The 17,208-nt window shown below is 40.2% G+C and overlaps 1 protein-coding gene across 4 annotated transcripts in view; it reads right to left on the bottom strand.

The window, feature by feature from the left end:
* The window catches only part of glra1 (glycine receptor, alpha 1), a 48,664-nt gene extending 45,606 nt beyond the window's left edge, over positions 1-3,058 (bottom strand). For 3 of the 4 annotated variants that reach the window (XM_077732819.1, XM_077732817.1, XM_077732816.1), the window contains exons 1-2: positions 2,942-3,058; positions 2,596-2,661 (exon numbers count right to left, since the gene is read on the bottom strand). The gene's annotated coding sequence lies outside the window, so the exon portion shown is untranslated. Of the gene's footprint in view, positions 1-2,595; positions 2,893-2,941 lie in introns of those variants that run through there. The other variant, XM_077732820.1, reaches the window with a different exon arrangement.
* Positions 3,059-17,208: the final 14,150 nt, after the last annotated feature.

Consider the following 17,208-nt stretch of genomic DNA (forward strand, 5'->3'; position numbering starts at 1 on the left):
CAGGGCCGGCACTCACATTATGTGGTGTGAACGTCAGCGGCGTGTTCTGGAATTTCGGATTAGCTCCTTTTGAGTCTTTTTTTTTAACTCTTTGGGTCCTATCGAGATTGATGGAGTAACCAGAGTAGCTTTAAAAATCAGCACTAACTTTACTATCTACGAAAAACCTAAATTGAGAAAGAGAACCGATTGCAGAATCCGAAATTGGACTCGATAATGTCATTTTCAAAAGATCGAATGAAAAAAAATCTGGTGATCACAATTTGAAGTATTAACGCAATACCTGCCATTAACAGCAGTTGGCAGCGATTGTTCAATCCATAAATACGGAGCGCCCCCAGGGGGCAGGTTTTTGTTCAATCTTTTTTTTTATTCATTCTTTCATTTTCTGAACAGCTTTATCCTCACAAGGGTTGTGGTTCTCGACGAGACTGACAACCATTTGCATTCATAGGTAAGGACAATTTAGAGTGTCCAATAAGCCTACCATGGGTGGTCTCAAACCGGTCCTCAAAGGGCCGCAGTGGGTGCAGGTTTTCATTCCAATTTAACAAGGATACCTTTTGCAAGTGCAATCAGTTAATTAGAGTCAGGTGCTACTTATTTTAAAGACACCTGATTGGTTAAAATGTCAGCACTGGATGGGTTAGAACAAAAACCAGGACCCACTGCGGCCCTATGTGGAACCGGTTTGAGACCACTGTTTTAGACAGTAAAGTGGAGTACCCGGAGAAAACCCTCACAGGCCCAGGGAGAACATCCACACTCCACACAGGTGCACTGAGCTGGATTTGAACCTAGGACCCCAGAGCTGTGAGGCCGATGTGCTAGGGCAGTCTAGGGAAGGGGTAGGAAATCTATGGCTCGGGAGCCATAGTTGTCTCTTTGGATGGGTGGCTACGGCTCTCCGCTAACCTATGAGGTCAAATATGGAAACCACTGACGAGAGAGCCGAGTTCCAAATGCACCAATACGAGCATCACGTTGGTACTGTGGTGTTGACACTACCTTTACAGCCGCTTTATTCCTATCTTTTTCTTTCCTAGATTCTTCTACATGCATATTCCCATTGACTCATTGATTATCAATAGTGTAAAATGTTGTCAAAAGAATGTTGTACTTTAAAAGTGGTGAAATAACTAAAAGAAAACAGGTACACATCATTATGGATTTTTACTTTTAAATTCTGAGTATGGCCCCCAAGCAATAACATGAAAATATGAATAGTTTATGGCTCTCTGTGTCCAAAAGGTTCCCGACCGCTGGTTTAAGGTGTAGCCTTCCTTTTTCCCAAAGTCAGCTGGGATCGGCTCCAGTAAGCCTTACAGTTACAAGGTTGCACGATATGGAAGATGAATGAATGAATGAGTATGTTTAAAGCAACTTTGTTGTATTCAAAATTACTGGCGTGAATGAAATGAAGTGGACTGCGTTATCCATGATGACCGATATTGCAAGTTCTTTTTAATGCCGAATTGTTCTGCATACCTGTCAACTGGTACGTTCTCGCCGTAATTGGTACAACTGAAAGCCCATTTTTATATTGGTACGCTGTACACATGAAAATGGTACGCTAAACGGTGATTTTGAGAAAAAAAAATAAATTAAGGCACTTTCTAGCCATTTTTCACCATCCGCCATTGTTTCTTCCCGGAAACGCATGTCTGCCAAGTGATATATGTACCGGCGCCTCTGATTGGCTAAAAAAAAAAGATCATGATAAACATTTCGTTTTGTAACACTTTCACCATGTGATTTCCGTTTCCTGTTCCCTTGTTTATGTTTACTTTCATTTGATCAGCTGTTTCTGGCATTTTCTACTTGTTGTTCGTGATTTTTTACAAAAAAGTAAAGTGGTAAGATTTTCCATGTATTTATACATATATGTAAGGGCGAAAACAAAATTTGGTAAGATCACAAATGGTTCGAGGTTGACAGGTATGGTTCTGAATTCATAATTTGAAGTTGTTTAGATGTGAGTATATGTGCTTCGATGCCCAACATCAGCTTGCTCCTTGCACTTATGCACATGCACGAATGTAAAATGTTTTGTGCATTTGTGTTATTCATTTTAACTAATTGATCATTTTCATTATTTTCTCTTATTCGTGTGTGTGCGTGTTTGTTCGTGCGCGTGTGTGCGTCTGTGCGCGTGAGTGCGCGTGAGTGCGCGTGTGTGCGCGTGTGTGCGCGTGAGTGCGCGTGAGTGCGCGTGTGTGCGCGTGAGTGCGCGTGTGTGCGCGTGAGTGCGCGTGAGTGCGCGTGTGTGCGCGTGACTGCGCGTGTGTGCGCGCGAGTGCGCGCGTGTGCGCGTGTGCGCGCGTGTGCGCGTGTGCGCGTGTGTGCGCGTGTGTGCGGGCGTGCGTTTCTCAATCTTTCTCCAGAATTGGTACACGATCTTTTTTAAAGGTTTGATTTGATACTTTTTTGAAGATCGTGGGAGAATTCACATAAAATACTGCACTATTTACAAAAAAATTGTATTTCTAAGTTACGAAATGTAACTTCAGGGAGCAATAAATTTCGTAAGTAGAGATACCACTGTTCTAGATAGAGTAGCTCCTTTCAAAAGTACTCAATGTAAAATGTACTTACGTGGGTGTCTTTGTCCATGGGGAGCATCAACACTTTTTAGTAGAAAATGTGACTTTTTTTGAACCGCTGTACAAAATAGAAAAAACAAACAAAATAACAGCCGTTATTGCAACTAGTTCAAATACAGGCACACTAGTTACAATGCCCATTATTTTATTGTTATTTTATTTCCTGGGAGAAAATTGAGTGCAGCTCTCAGTGTGACTGATTGTTAGCCATGCTAATTGGTAACGTTATGTCTCTCAGTAGCTAGCAAGCTATACCATTAGTTTAACTAATACCAGCGAGACACGGAAACTCGTAGATAATTGCAATGGCTAATCGAAATCAATATATTGTAACTTACCTTAACTTTGATCTTTACGTTGTCTGTAACTGTCATAGGCATGACATACATCAAGGCTGGTACGCGGCTTGAGGAAATGGTGCACGGGCGTCATATCCCGTGGCACCATCTTGCGTCAGTGCCATTACAAAAACATTGTGTTTGAATCTTTTTAATAAAGTTAGTTAAAGAAATATTGTTTATGAAATATTAGTCAAACGTTTTTGCTAATATTTTGTTTGTTCCAATTCATATTCATTTCATTATGTATTTACATTTTGATTTTCATATCACTTTCTGAACCGCTTTATCCTCATTAGGGTCGCGGCGGCGTGAGAGTTGGGGGGTGGAGCCTATTCCTGCTGGCCAGATGCGGGGGACACCCTGAATCAGTGAGCTGCCAATCGCAGGGCACAAGGAGACAAACAATAATTCATGTTCACACTCATATCTAGGGGCAATTTAGGGTGTTTAATTAGGCGTCCATGCATGTCTTTGGAATGTGGGAGGAAACCAGAGTACCCAGAGAAAACCCACGCAGGCCTGGAGTGAACACGCAAACTCCACACAGGTGGACTGACCTGGATTTGAAACCAGGTCCCCCACTATGAGGCCGACCTGCTAACCATTATTTCAATATTTTGTCATTTCAATTATTTTTTATTTTCAGATCTGTTTCAATTTTCTTTTTTTCATGTTCGTAGCATTTCATTAACTGTTTTTTAACATTCCATTGAAAGTAAATCATGAGTGCCGACTTTCTGTTATCACGATCAAATTTAATAAATATTAGTATAAATGTGTATTAAAATTCCCGATTTTCCCCATTTTAAATCAATATTTGTAATTTTTATCATTTTTTAGTTCATAAATCATTTTGTAAAATCTAAAAATATATAGATAAAAAAATCTAAAATAAACATTGTTTCAGATCTATAAAAAACTGAATATTCAGGGTTTTTAATCCAGTTCTTTATTATCCATTTATTAAAAAAAAATCTAAATATTATATCTGAAATGGTCCGGCCCACGTGAAATCGAGTTGACATTAAAGCGGCTCGCGAGCCAATCCGAGTCTGACATCCTTGCACTACACCGTTGGGTTGTGTCTCAAATTTTATTGATGAATACGTTAACATATGAAATCAACATTCTTATTTGTGTATGCATTGTTTGCATGGCAAATGATGGATAAAATGATTCCATTTTGGTTAAAAAAAAAAAGTCAGACACAATCCAATGCCCAGGCGTGGTCTGCAGGAGCTGGACTCATAACACATGACACGTGTCGGGTCTGAAGGTCGGGTACCAAGGTCATTCGTGGTATGCCAGAGAGAGAGCATTTAATCCCAGATAACAGGTTGCAAGAATGGAGCGGGAGGGAAACTATTAGCGGCCCCCGCACAGGTAATTGCTTGAAGCGCAGCAGTGCGGGACGCGCACGACCTCCAGCCGTACAATGATCACGCTCATGAATTAAACAGCAGGCCTGAAAAGTCATCTTCTCAGACAAAAAAAGGGTGGGCGGTGGCGCCTGTGTACGCTGCTAGCTGCCTCCTTATTGATGGCCATTCACGTCCAATGATGATACAAAATGCACTGAAAAAAAATAAACATTTAGTCATGAATGTTCATGATTCCCACTTAGTCATTTTGATATGAAGCTAATAAACTATAAATACATAAAGCATGTGTTGCTTTCATTATTCATTTGAATTTTTTTGCGGGTCCAGACATTTCTTTTGTCCAATATGGCTCCTTCAACATTATGGGTTGCCAACCCCTGGGCTAACCACTCATCTACTATTAATACTTTATTTTGTGTCACTTACTTAATTTTAGGATAGTTATTGGTAACATTATATGCATATGGTTGCATATACTGTTGATTTGAGGCCATATCCTAGTTACTTTCTGTTCATTGGTTACTTTTGGAGCATTCCAGGGTCACTTTCTGCATATTTTGGATCATTTTCAATTGATTTTAGACCCTTTACTGTTCATTGGTCATTACTTGTTGATTTAGTTGGTATTTCTGGGTCGCTTTTTGGGGATTTAAGGTCATTTAATCTTGATTTTGATTGAATGAATTGATCATTTAGAATCGTCATCACAGTTTAATTTAACTGGAATGTAACAATAAGTTCATTTGGGGTTCTTGTTAATTTTAGTGTACTTTCAGGTCACATTTTGTCGATTTTGGGAAACTTTTGGTACAGGGGGCGTTGGAGCCAATCCCAGCTGACTTCTGGTAGTTGGCATGGGACACCCTGAATTTGTGGCCAGCCAATTGCAGGAAGGTGGGAGGAAACCAGAGTACCCAGAGAACACCCACGCAAGCCCGGGGATAACATGCAAACCCCAATCCAGGAGGACTGATCTGGGATCGAACCCAGGACCCTAGAACTGTGAGGTTGAAGCGATTACCACTCAACTGCTGGGCCACTCGTGAATCCAGGTTTACTCCAGATTCCTTCCACATCCCACAAACATGCATGATAGTCTAATAATTAGACGATTAGACTCTAATTGAACACTCTAAATTGGTCCTGAGTATAAGGGTGATCTGGGTGAATGGTTGTTCGTCGCGATTGGTTGGCAGGCAAGTCATGATGGCCCCCACAATTTTTGTGAGGATAAGCAGGATAGAAAATGAATGAAGGTATAATGAGTACCAATAAAAAAAACACTGAGTTAATTCAAGAAAAATGCAATGGAAATGACACTTATCACTTATCAATTTTTTGAGGGGAAGTACGGTTTCGAGTAATTAGTTGCGGGCGAACGGAATGAGGGTCGCTCCCGCGGCGTCGGTGCCCGACTCACGTCTCGCGATCATTTGAATCCCGCCCGCGTTGCCCGTCAAGGCCCAAAGCCCAGCTGTGTTCCCGCGGGCAGTGTGGGTGGACAGATGCGGCAGCCCTGACTGGAGTTGCGCTACTTTTTTTTTTTAACATAAAACCGTTTCAGAGTCGTAAGAGCAAACATTTGAGTTCACGCCTGACTGGAGACCTATTTATTTATCCGATTCTCCGTGTGAATTTTTCAGGCTATTTAGCGACTTTTGAGCGCCGCTTTAGCCTCATACATAAAAGATGGCGGCATGCACCAGCGAACTTGCTCGCCTTTAATTCGTTGCGGCCGCCAAGTTGCAAATATTGACTTGTTGATGGGGCGGCCGCATGCATATTCTTTCGTTATTATTGCGGGGAAGCCGTGCAAAGCCAATCTTCCATTTTTTTTACATCTACTTATCATTTTTAATTTGGATTTTATTTATTTAATGACTTGCAAAAATAACTTTTTTTTGTGAAAGTTTTTGTCCGACGCACCTAAATTAGAGGTCTCCAAACTATTCCGCAAAGGGCCATAGTGGGTGCAGGATTTAATTCCAACCAAAAACAGTGTCAGTATTTAACCAATCAGGTTTCTCATAAGTGTAATCAATTGATTGCAGTCTGCTGACTACAGGAACCTTATTAGTTAAACTGATTCTGCTGGATCGGTTCTGAACAAAAAAAACGGACCCTGAAGTGTCCTTGAAAACCAGTTTGGAGACGTTGGACCTAATTCAAAGTTTTTAAATAAAGGCACACAAAAAATATTTTGACAAAAAAAATGTTTAAAACCTTCCAATTTTTGCGTCTCAGCTGAAAAGTGATTAGCACGTCCTTCTCACGCTTCTGATATCGAAGGCTCAATCTTTTTGTGTGGAATTTGCATTTTCTATCTATGCCTGCGTGGGTTTTCCCAGGGCACTCTGGTTTCCTCCCACATCACAAAAAAACATGCATGGTAGGTTGAACACTGTAAAATTTGGAGTCTACATTGTCCCTCGCTATGAGTCATTGGTTGTGCCCAGTGATTGGCTGGCAACCAATTCAAGCTACAGCACCACAGTTGCCTGGGCTAGGCTCCTGCTATAACACCAAAATTGATGTAACTAGGCCATTACTAGACATATAATGCTCAACATATTTATATGTACATCATAAAGATCCCATGCTAAAATATACCGATTTGAAAATTCAAAAGAGCTATTCAATCAGAATATCTCCAAATATACTCGTCAAATGAATGGCGCCCATCCTTGGATTGTTGCAAACTATTCCAGGTTCCATAACCTGGAAAACCCGGAATTAAAATCGTAAAATGGGTTTGTATGTGTGTGTCGCAATTCTCATTCTATGAGCCTCTCGTTCTTTAATTCACACATAAAACCGTCCGTCCCTTCATTTGAATTAGCTTTGCCATAGGAAAGCATATTTATATTAATTGCTATTGAACTCAATGTTTATTTTGTGTTTATATTTTTAGGGTTATATCTGATCTTTGTATTTACATTCATTATTTTACTTATATTGTATTTCTATGTATTTATTTCCATATTTGTTTTTGCATTTATTTTCTATTTTTTGAACATAGTTTCTTATTTTTTTAACATAGTTGTTTATTTTTTGAACATAGTCTCTTATTTTTTGAATTTAGTTTCTTATTTTTGAACATAGTTTCTTATTTTTTGAACAGTTTCTTATTTTTGAACATAATTTCTTATTTTTTTAACATAGTTGTTTATATTTTGAACATAGTTTCTAATTTTTTGAACATAGTTTCTTATTTTTTGAACAGTTTCTTATTTTTTTGAATTTATAGTCCTTTTTATTTTCACTTTGTATTTTCTTTATTATTCATTTATTTTTTTATATTGGCATCTTTTTGTTCTCCATTCACCACACTCAAAATTTGATGCTCTTGTGAGGATAATCGATTCTGAAGAAGAATGATGTTGATTTATTTTGATGATAACATCAAGATTATGTGAGAGGGTATCTGTGATCCGATCAAATCATTTTAGAACATCAAAATTGTAAGATTTCATTTTAAACTAGGGCTAAAAACAAAACAAAAAACTCAAGACGTACAAGGATATCGTGAAAAGAAACAAACAAATCTTGCATGCTTTGCATTATGCAACATAACAACATCACCGGAAACAGTGGAGGCGGAATAAACGCCGCCGGTAGGAAACCATTATGCTAGCTGTCACATTAGGCATGCATAATGTCTGAAATTTGGAAATATTTTATATATTTAGATGTTTTTTTATTTTTCCTCCCCAATGAGTTACCAAGGTATCAGATTGGTATTCTGTATCGGCAGATCCTAAAAATCAGGTGACTTAAACTCACATGCAAAAATGTATCACATCACCCTAATTATATCAAAATATATTTGTGAGTTAGTCCAATTTAGTGGAGTGCAACCTAGGACTAACTTCTGAAAGATTTAAATTCAACTCTTTGTTGATATTATGGATTACTCAAATATCTCTTGTGTGTAAAACAGATTATTTTCAGTCGTAATGTCCTGATTTGATACTCAGAAAAGGTTCCCACCCCCAATATGGATATTTTTGGGAATATCAGACAGTATCAGATTCGATCTCAAAATCAAGCCAATCCTATAATTGTGTTTTTTTTGCACATTTTATCAATTGTATTCAATAATCACTTACTTAGAGGGCACAGTGTAAGAGTGGTTACCTTAACTGCCTCACAGTTCTAAGATCGAGGGTTCAATCCTTGGAGGGTTCCAACATGTCAGTGTGAAGTTTGCATGTTGGGCAGGAGTGGTTAGAAGCATCAGCCTCACAGCTCTGGAGTCCTGGGTTCAAATCCAGGTCACGTCCTCCTGTGTGGAGTTTTCATGTTCCCCCTCCATGGGTTTCCTCCGGGTACTCCAATTTCCTCCCATATTCCAAAAACATGTGTGTTAGGCTGATTGAATACTCTAAATTGCCCCTGGGTATGGATATGAGTGTGCATGGTTGTCCTCTTGTGACCAGCGATTGGTTGGCCACTGATTCAGGGTGTCCCCCACTTCTGGCAGCTGGGATAGGCTCCAGCACCCCCCGCAACCCTAATGAGGGAGGGTAAAGCGGTTCAGAAAATGAGATGAAATAAGATGAGATGAGATTAGAAACAAATAATTTTCAACACCCGGTCGTTTTCACCGGATTCTAAATCTTCTGACAAAATCAGGCCCCTTTTCTGATCACGTGATCCGGAATGAATACTTTTCCATTCATTTTCCATACCACTAATCTTCACTATGTTCGCAGGGGGTGCTGGGATTTATCCCAGCTAACGAGAGGCAATAGGTAATTGGCCGGATAATCGCAGGGCACAAGGAAACGGACAACCATTCATGCTAACACTCACACCTAGGGGCTGTTTTGAGGGTTCAATTAGCCTACAATGCATGTTTTTGGGAGAAAACCCTGAAAGTACCCAGATAAAAACCCACTCAAGCCCGGGGAGAACATGCAAATTCTCCACAGGAAGGTTTAGATCTGGGGTCAAACTGTCGACCACAGAATTGTCAAGCTGGCGTGCTAAACATTCGCCCACCTAATGAGTATATTTCTAAGAAACCATATATACATATATATATATGGCGGGGGTGGGGTACGTGTCGGAGGGTGTATGTAACAATGGTTCATGGTAAGTAAAATTGAGTTTGACTTGTTTCTCCTGATTCAACGGCATCCGCACCTCGCCTGGCGTGCCAAACGTTGGCCGTCACGGCAAACAGCACGCACGCGCGCACGCAGGCAGGCAGAACGAAGCACGTTATGTAACGGCGGCTGTCGACTCCGTTCAAGGCGAGCCGGCCCGCCACCGGCGGCCATATGTTGCCGCGAGGAGGAAGAGCATCACTTTGACTCATGTGCGCCGAAGGTAGGGAAAGCCGCGCGCCGGGCCCATCCTGACGCTGATGGCGGATGACGGACGAGGTGGACTCGTCAGACGTCGACGAGCCCCCCGGCGGGACGGCTCGTTGAACGCGGGAAAGCGGTCCCGTCTCTATGTCATGTCGCGGACGAGGACGAGCCGGCTCTAAACGATGTTACGCTTTGGCCTCTCGCATGAGTCACGTCGGACGACGTGCAGACAACGGGCTCCGTCTTAGCGGGCCCCGGGGCTGGCGGTCGGGGGCGCGGGAGACCGACGTGGAAGTCAGAGCCAAAATGGAAAACCTCAGCCTGGGGGCGGGGAGCAGAACAAAAATAGAATCGGCGTCTCCGAATTTCAAACTTAGCCGAGGAGGGTTGTCAAAATTAAGGAAAGCTCTCGATACTGAAATGTCGTTGTTCCCTGTTACGATACTTTGCAGTATCGATGTTTTGGGGGTTCATTTTTTTTTGTTACACACAGAAATGTGGTGTCATAGGCTGAATTTGATTTTGTGCTAGTCTTTGTGGGAATGAAAATCGAGGATATTTGATATATGATTTCCAGTGCAAATGAATGAAATGCATGGCAGAGAAAGGTAAGCATTCCTTGCAGTTTAAATGAATTGGGTGGCACGTGTATGTTTTTCAAATGTAAAGGCGTGTACGGAAAAGCACGTCCCGAGCGCCGGCGGATAACGCGAGCACCAGATCAGGTGTCGCCGCGTTGCAATGTGGGAGCTGAGAAACATTGTGACGCGAGGTCACGGCGACCAGTCGGGCGTCAAGTCGGCAAACGTCACCGATATTCTGCGGCTGGTGCAATGCAAACACCAGCTTACGAGGTGAAGGACTTTCTCCCGAACAATGGACGACTTGATACTAGTCGACAGAGAGAAACTTGTGAATCAGGTTCATAAACTACTACTTCTGTACTTGAAAATTGCCAAATTGACTCTAAAATGCCACTTCCAAACAAAATCTCAGGGATTTTGTCTTTTAAAAACACCAGGAAACCATATAAAGCATTAAAGACCCAGCATGAATCATTTCTATATCCAAATCAAATGATCTTGTGGAAGAGATTTAAAAAATGAACAATCTGCACTCATATAGATCCATAACTCTCGAAATTCTACAAAAAAAGAATCAACATTGCATTCAACTTTCTTAAAAAAACAATGCTGACACAAGAGTACAACAGCCAATAGGCTGTATGCGCCAATGTAAAACCAATACTTATTGTACTATGAAATGCAAGAACATGCAATTTCAGCAAACTAGTTCAAACTAGAGGCTGAAGCACTATAAGACAACCCACGTGACTCTGTATATAAAGATGGCACCCAGTCAGACACAGGTGCATCTTGGGCTTCATTCACATAGAATCAATTTAGCGATCATTTAAAATATCCTACTCTTAGAACCCATCACACTACAAACAAAGTCTTAAGGAAAATAATCAGATTAAAACAACAAAATATAGACTATTTACCAGCTTCTCCACTTTCTTCTATGTGTAGAATTCACAAGTGAAGACCAAAAAACAATAGTCTTACATATATTGGTAGGGTTTGAGTTATTCCAATTTTCCACACAAATTGTGATAGGCCGTCCCAGTGGCTTCACAGTGGGGGGACCTGGGCTCAAATCCAGGTCGATCCACCTGTATGGAGTTTGCATGTTCTCCCTGGGCCTGCATGGGTTTTTCTCTGGGTACTCCGGTTTCCTCCCATATTCCAAAGACATGCATGGTACGCTGCTTGAACACTGTAAATTGCCCCTGATATTGAGTGTGAGTTTCAATGCTTGTGCATGTCCTGGGTACCCTGCGATTGGCTGGGATAGGCTCCAGCACCCCCTGTGATTCTTGTGAGTCTAAGCGAAAAAAATGGACAAATATTTTAGACAAAATGTTATACTACCTATGTTTTTACAGTAATTGTTTCTACCGACTTTTTTTTTGTGGGTGTACTCATAGTGGACATGTCCTCCATATTGGAACTAGTGGACATGTCCTCCATATTGGAACTAAACACGGGGGCTGAATTTTTCCAAACCTTCTGGGACTGCAAGACTGAATTAAGCAGACACTTTCACCCTTTTGGTTAGTTTTTTTTTTACCTGCTATTGCTGTGTCCTATAATTGTCCCTCAGCAGAAAACACTAAGACTCGCTCAGACAAAGACACAACATATTGTGGGATGTACCTGAAGTCATGAACCGCAAAGTGTTTTCTCAGCCATCTTGCTGCAGAGGAGGAGCTTTTTAAAGCGTCATCGACATCTGCTGTAGAGGAAAAACACGTTATTGTTCTGCTTTATTGTTGCTTTTTATAGCCTTGATGTGATTTTCGCAGGATATAAAAGTGGCACAGCATTTTATTGCGGAAAATGTCCTGGAAGGACCTTTTCCCACAGCGTCTGTTCTCTTCAAGTCAATTCTGATTCACTTGATGGCTGCTTGTTAGAGGACATGGCATAACCAGAGTAAAATGAACAAAATAATGAAAGAAAAATAGAAATCCAGGGCTGAAGACATTGCTGTTGTCTTATTTTTGACCGCCCTAAATTCCGTCTTTCACTCTGACATAGCTCTTGTTGAACAGATGGACGTTAAACAAGCTCTTGACGGCAAATGATGGTGTTGCCACGGTGACAAAGCGCTCCGTTAATTGGCGAGCTTCACTCAAGCGCCAAACGAGACGTTTTGGCCACGGCCAGACGGGAATATCCCCGCGCCTTCCAACCGTCAGTAATGGAATTTTGATGGCCTGTGTCACTCATAGTTGGTTTGGAAAACAATTTAAGGTCTGGAATTCGGACAAGACCCTCAAGGAAAACGTTCAATTTCCTCTCCTCTTTCAGTCTTTTAATGTTAATTTCTTAATGTAATGATGTTGGACTTTGCTGTCTTTAAATTTCTTCAAAATCGACTTCCTCTTCTTTGCCAAAAAAAGTTCCGATTTTTTCTTTACCTTCAATTAATACAGTTCTCGATTTCTCGTTCTCTTTTAAAATGGATCTTGTCTTCTTTCAAATCCAAATTAAATCATGTGTGTTGACTTTATGTTTTATGATAACATTCTAATGAAGATTGAAATGTATAAAAATATTTCCTGTTTTTCCCTAAAAAAAATAATTGTACACATTTTTTATCCCCCAAAATTATAATTTAATTTGGTTTCTATCATAGTCCAGTTTCTTTTTTAAAAATCTAAAATAAATAAAACAGGATATTTACTGTTTTACATTTTTGTTCATTCATTCATTTTGCAGGCACAATGAAATGGACAACCACACTTTGATTTTGTTTTAACGGTAATTTTAAAAATGTCTTTTTTCCATACACATGTTTACTGTTAAATATATATAATAAATATATATATATATTGGGGGGGTTTCCTCCGGGTATTCCGCCCCCCCCCCCCCCCCCCCCCCCCCCACATTCAGAAAAGCATGCATGTGTGACAGGCTAAAGTGTGTAAGTTATTAATGATAGAGTGTGACATGTTTAAGTTATAAATGATTGCATGTTGGGGATTACAATTAGTTTTGGATTGGATGGTTATCAGTGTTTGATTATTGATGCATTCATCCAAATAGCAGGAGAAATATGTCAAAGTATGTATTGGTGTTATCGATTATTAATGTCTGGGTGTACACAGGTTGAGGCACAGGAGATTTTAAGTCATTACAGTAAAAGTTGGTTCAAGACAACTGATCACTGTGTGATTATTTCTCCGTGTTTCAAGCAATATGAAAATGCAGGGTGCAACACATGGTAGGCTGATTAAACACTAAATTGCTCCAAGGTATGAGTGTGAGCATGAATGGTTGTCCTTCTCCATTGGCTGGCCACTGATTCAGGGTGTTGTCCCCCGAATCTGGCCCGGAGTCAGCTGGGATAGGCTCCAGCAAAAAAAATATATATATTCCCCTTCTTTGCTGAAGAAAAATGTACGTAATTAAAAAAAAAAAGAATATTTCCAATGGATTAAGTAATGAACGAATTAACTTAAATATTAAAAACGAATTCAGTGGCAACAGACGGATAACGAAACAGACATTTTGCTTTTTGCATCTCCTTTTCATCCTCTTGCTCGCTGGTGAAAATGTTTGGAGGGAAAAAAAGCTGACTCTTCACTCTCTCTTTTTTTTTTAATGATGTTCGCAATTAACCAGAGGAGTTAATAACCAACGGGCAGCTCTAAGTGCGCATAAAAACCTCCCGAGCACTCATATTTGACTTTTAGCAACACGCTAATCAACACATTGACCAACTGTGTCTCTCGTGGTGCGAATAGTCCCCTGTTGTGGGTACGTAACCTTGGACGGGGTGTGAGGTGTTAAGACGATGAAACCCCACTGCCGACACGTGAAGAAAGCTAATATGAAAATGGTGCTTTTGGCTATGGACCAAAGCACACGAATGCATATTCACTGTAGGTGGCTCTTCATCACATCACAGCAAATGGACGCCACAGTTGGAAGTCACTCATACAGGATGCAATAACACACACAAACTACAATACGCAATTTCTGGAGAAGTTGTGATGGTGGGTTTGCTTTCCCAGTCCACCTGAATTGAATGTCTAGCGCTGCCAAAGGAGGACAATGCAAATTTAGATTTTTTTTTAATTCATTTTATGGTGCTTCTTGAAGATTTAGGGGCAATTCATGGAATTTTTTTGTTGTTGTTGCACATAATAACCAATGGATAAAACATTTAACCTCCTAATACCCAAACTCTTTCAAGGCATACATTTTCTCTTTGATATTTAGGCCTGATGAGTATAAAAACAAGGAATTACCTTTACACATGATATAGTTTCTGATAAAAAATAATGCCCACATTATAAGTGTAGTCCAAAATGTAACATTGCATTCTTTGACAAGCAAAAATGTGTTGTGCACACATGTGGACGCTAGGTCATAGGTCATTCTTTATGTAGTAATGAAAACAGTACTGAATACAATGATATGTTTTTCTTAGGGCGCACTCAAGATGAAGCTTGTGTCCACTGAAACAGTCTCCCTTTTCCCTATTAGTCATTTGCTGCTGCACACAGTCAATGAAACGCATTAACACACACACATACATACACACACATTTCCACATGGATGCAGGAAGATTGTAAATAAAGTGGGCGTACATAAAGGGAACAACGAGCGTCAATAAAATGCTTGCCTTTATGCAGAGGCTTCCTATTTATAACAGTACTCTCCTTCTCCATTCAAGGGGACATGCTTTATTCTCCCTGTACACATATAGCACAAACATTTGTACATTATGCTTAGTTAACTCTTTCAGTGCCATTAAAAAGGATAGACGCAGCAGGCAATCATCGTTCTGATATGGATTGAAACGAGTATGTCGCATGTAAATGTTCAATCTATTTAAAAGGGGGCTGATTTTAATATTAGATTTGTGACTTTAATCACAGAATTCTGACTTTAATCTCAGAATTTTGACTTTAATCTCAGAATTCTGACTTTAGTCTCAGAATTCTGACCTTAATCTCAAAATTCTGACTTTAATATCAGAAAACAGACTTTAATGACTCAGTGACCCTAGTGAGGATAAGTGGTTCAGGAAATGTATTATACAAAAAACAATTAATAAATAAAAAAATGTTATCAAAAAAATCTAATAGACTTTTTAAAATCATAAAGTACTTGGAATGAATTAAGCAGAATATATTCTGTGTTCTCCGCATTTAAATAGGAAATAAAATACATTTCCTAAAATACTATGTCTACGATGTATTGTACTCAATTTATCAATCAAGTATTTAACAGTGGTTAACTCTATGCTTTGTGTTTTTTTTTCATGTTGTTGTCTTCTCTGGAATTGAAAAAATATGAGCTAACAACCCTATTTTAGCAAAGTAACAAGTATAGTTCTTCGCTTTCCAATGTTGGCCGTATAAGTAAACAGAGACTTTAAGAGTTACTAAATTTCCCCTGTCCTGCAAACGACATTAACTGGACTGTGGCTCAGGTTAATTTACAATACATTAGTAAATGGGCACAATTCACATGAAATGAAAATGGCCGTCTGCCTCTTCTTTGCTTCCTACGGCTGCCTGGCGACCAATCTAGGGTGTACTCTCCCTTTTCCCCAAAGTCAGATGGGATTGGCTCCAGCAACCAATGCGGAAGATGAATAAATAAATATTTACTGTCTTTCCTTTTTTAATTGCAAAACAAAAAGGTTTCTCCCATCCCTCTCATTTCACTCTTTCCCCTTTCTGAACCACTTTATCCTCATTAGGGTCACGCGACATGCTAGAACCTATCCCAGATGATATCCTGAAATGGTGACCAGCCAATCACAGGGCTTAAGGAGATGGACAACCAACCACACTCATATCTAGGGCTATTTAGAGTGTCCAATCAACCTGTTTTGCAATATAGGAGTAAACTAGAGTACCCGGAGGAAACCCACGCAGGCCCGGGGAGAACATGCAAAATCCACACAGGTGGACTTACCTGGATTTGAACCCAGGAACCCAGAGCTGTGAGGCCGACGTGCTAAGGACTTGCGGCAGCCCACGAAGAGGTTTAACATTCCCAATTTAGATGACTGTTGAAGTCTGGGCGTTAATGCTGTAGATACTGTGGCGTCTCCTAATTTAGAATGGTGTGTACATGAAGTATATGCCAGAGTGTATGTGTAGTGTGCATGTTCCAGTTCCCTGCACTGACCTTGGCCTTCCCTCCCTCCCTCTCTCCCCTAGCCCTCCATCTTCCCTGCTCACTGACGACCATCTGGCCTCAGTCAGCCATCTTTAATGGCTTCATCACGGGCCGCGGGAAGCCGCTGAACCGAGAGCACTGATTGGCGCGCCCGTAACCCCCACCCTCTTTCCAATGTCTCCCGCAAAACAACCCACCCACACACTCGGGGCGGCACCCGAGTGATAAATGAAGCCCGCGGCATTTAACGCGGCCGGTCGGAACAACGTGCATACGATTCAACGTAAACATTCTACCAGCTATAGTCAAAGATTTGACAGCGAGTAATCATGGCCGCATGGATCCATTGATAATGATAGATTTCCAAGCCGTTTGAAGTGCGAGGCCTGACAGCAAGTTGACACTGTCACTGTTGAATCATTGTGCTAAACAGACAGATTTATTTTTTTTTACAAAAAAAGCACCATTTACTTCACAAAAACATAACATTTCCGATTTTGAAAATGCTACTTGTCTTCTAATTTTTGTCCCGATTTGAATTTTTATTCGTTTATTCTGTCAATATATATGTTATACAGTCGTACCTCTATACTTGCGAAATTAATTGGTTCCAGAACTTGGATTTTTCGTAAGTAGAGCAGTACTTTATATGTAAATTCTGTCATTCATTCCACAGTCCTTAGATACATATTAACACACCTTGTATAACTATTAAACAACTAGTTATGCGTTACTTTGTTAATAGATGGTGAATTAGAAGAAATAAAACATTTTTTCCAATCCAATATCCTGTTTTTGGTGTTTTTTTAGAGGGTTGGAACGAATAAATTTGTTTTTAGTTCATTTCAATAGGA

This window comes from Stigmatopora nigra, chromosome 14 (genome assembly GCF_051989575.1).
Source record: "Stigmatopora nigra isolate UIUO_SnigA chromosome 14, RoL_Snig_1.1, whole genome shotgun sequence".
Taxonomy (NCBI): Eukaryota; Metazoa; Chordata; class Actinopteri; order Syngnathiformes; family Syngnathidae; genus Stigmatopora; species Stigmatopora nigra.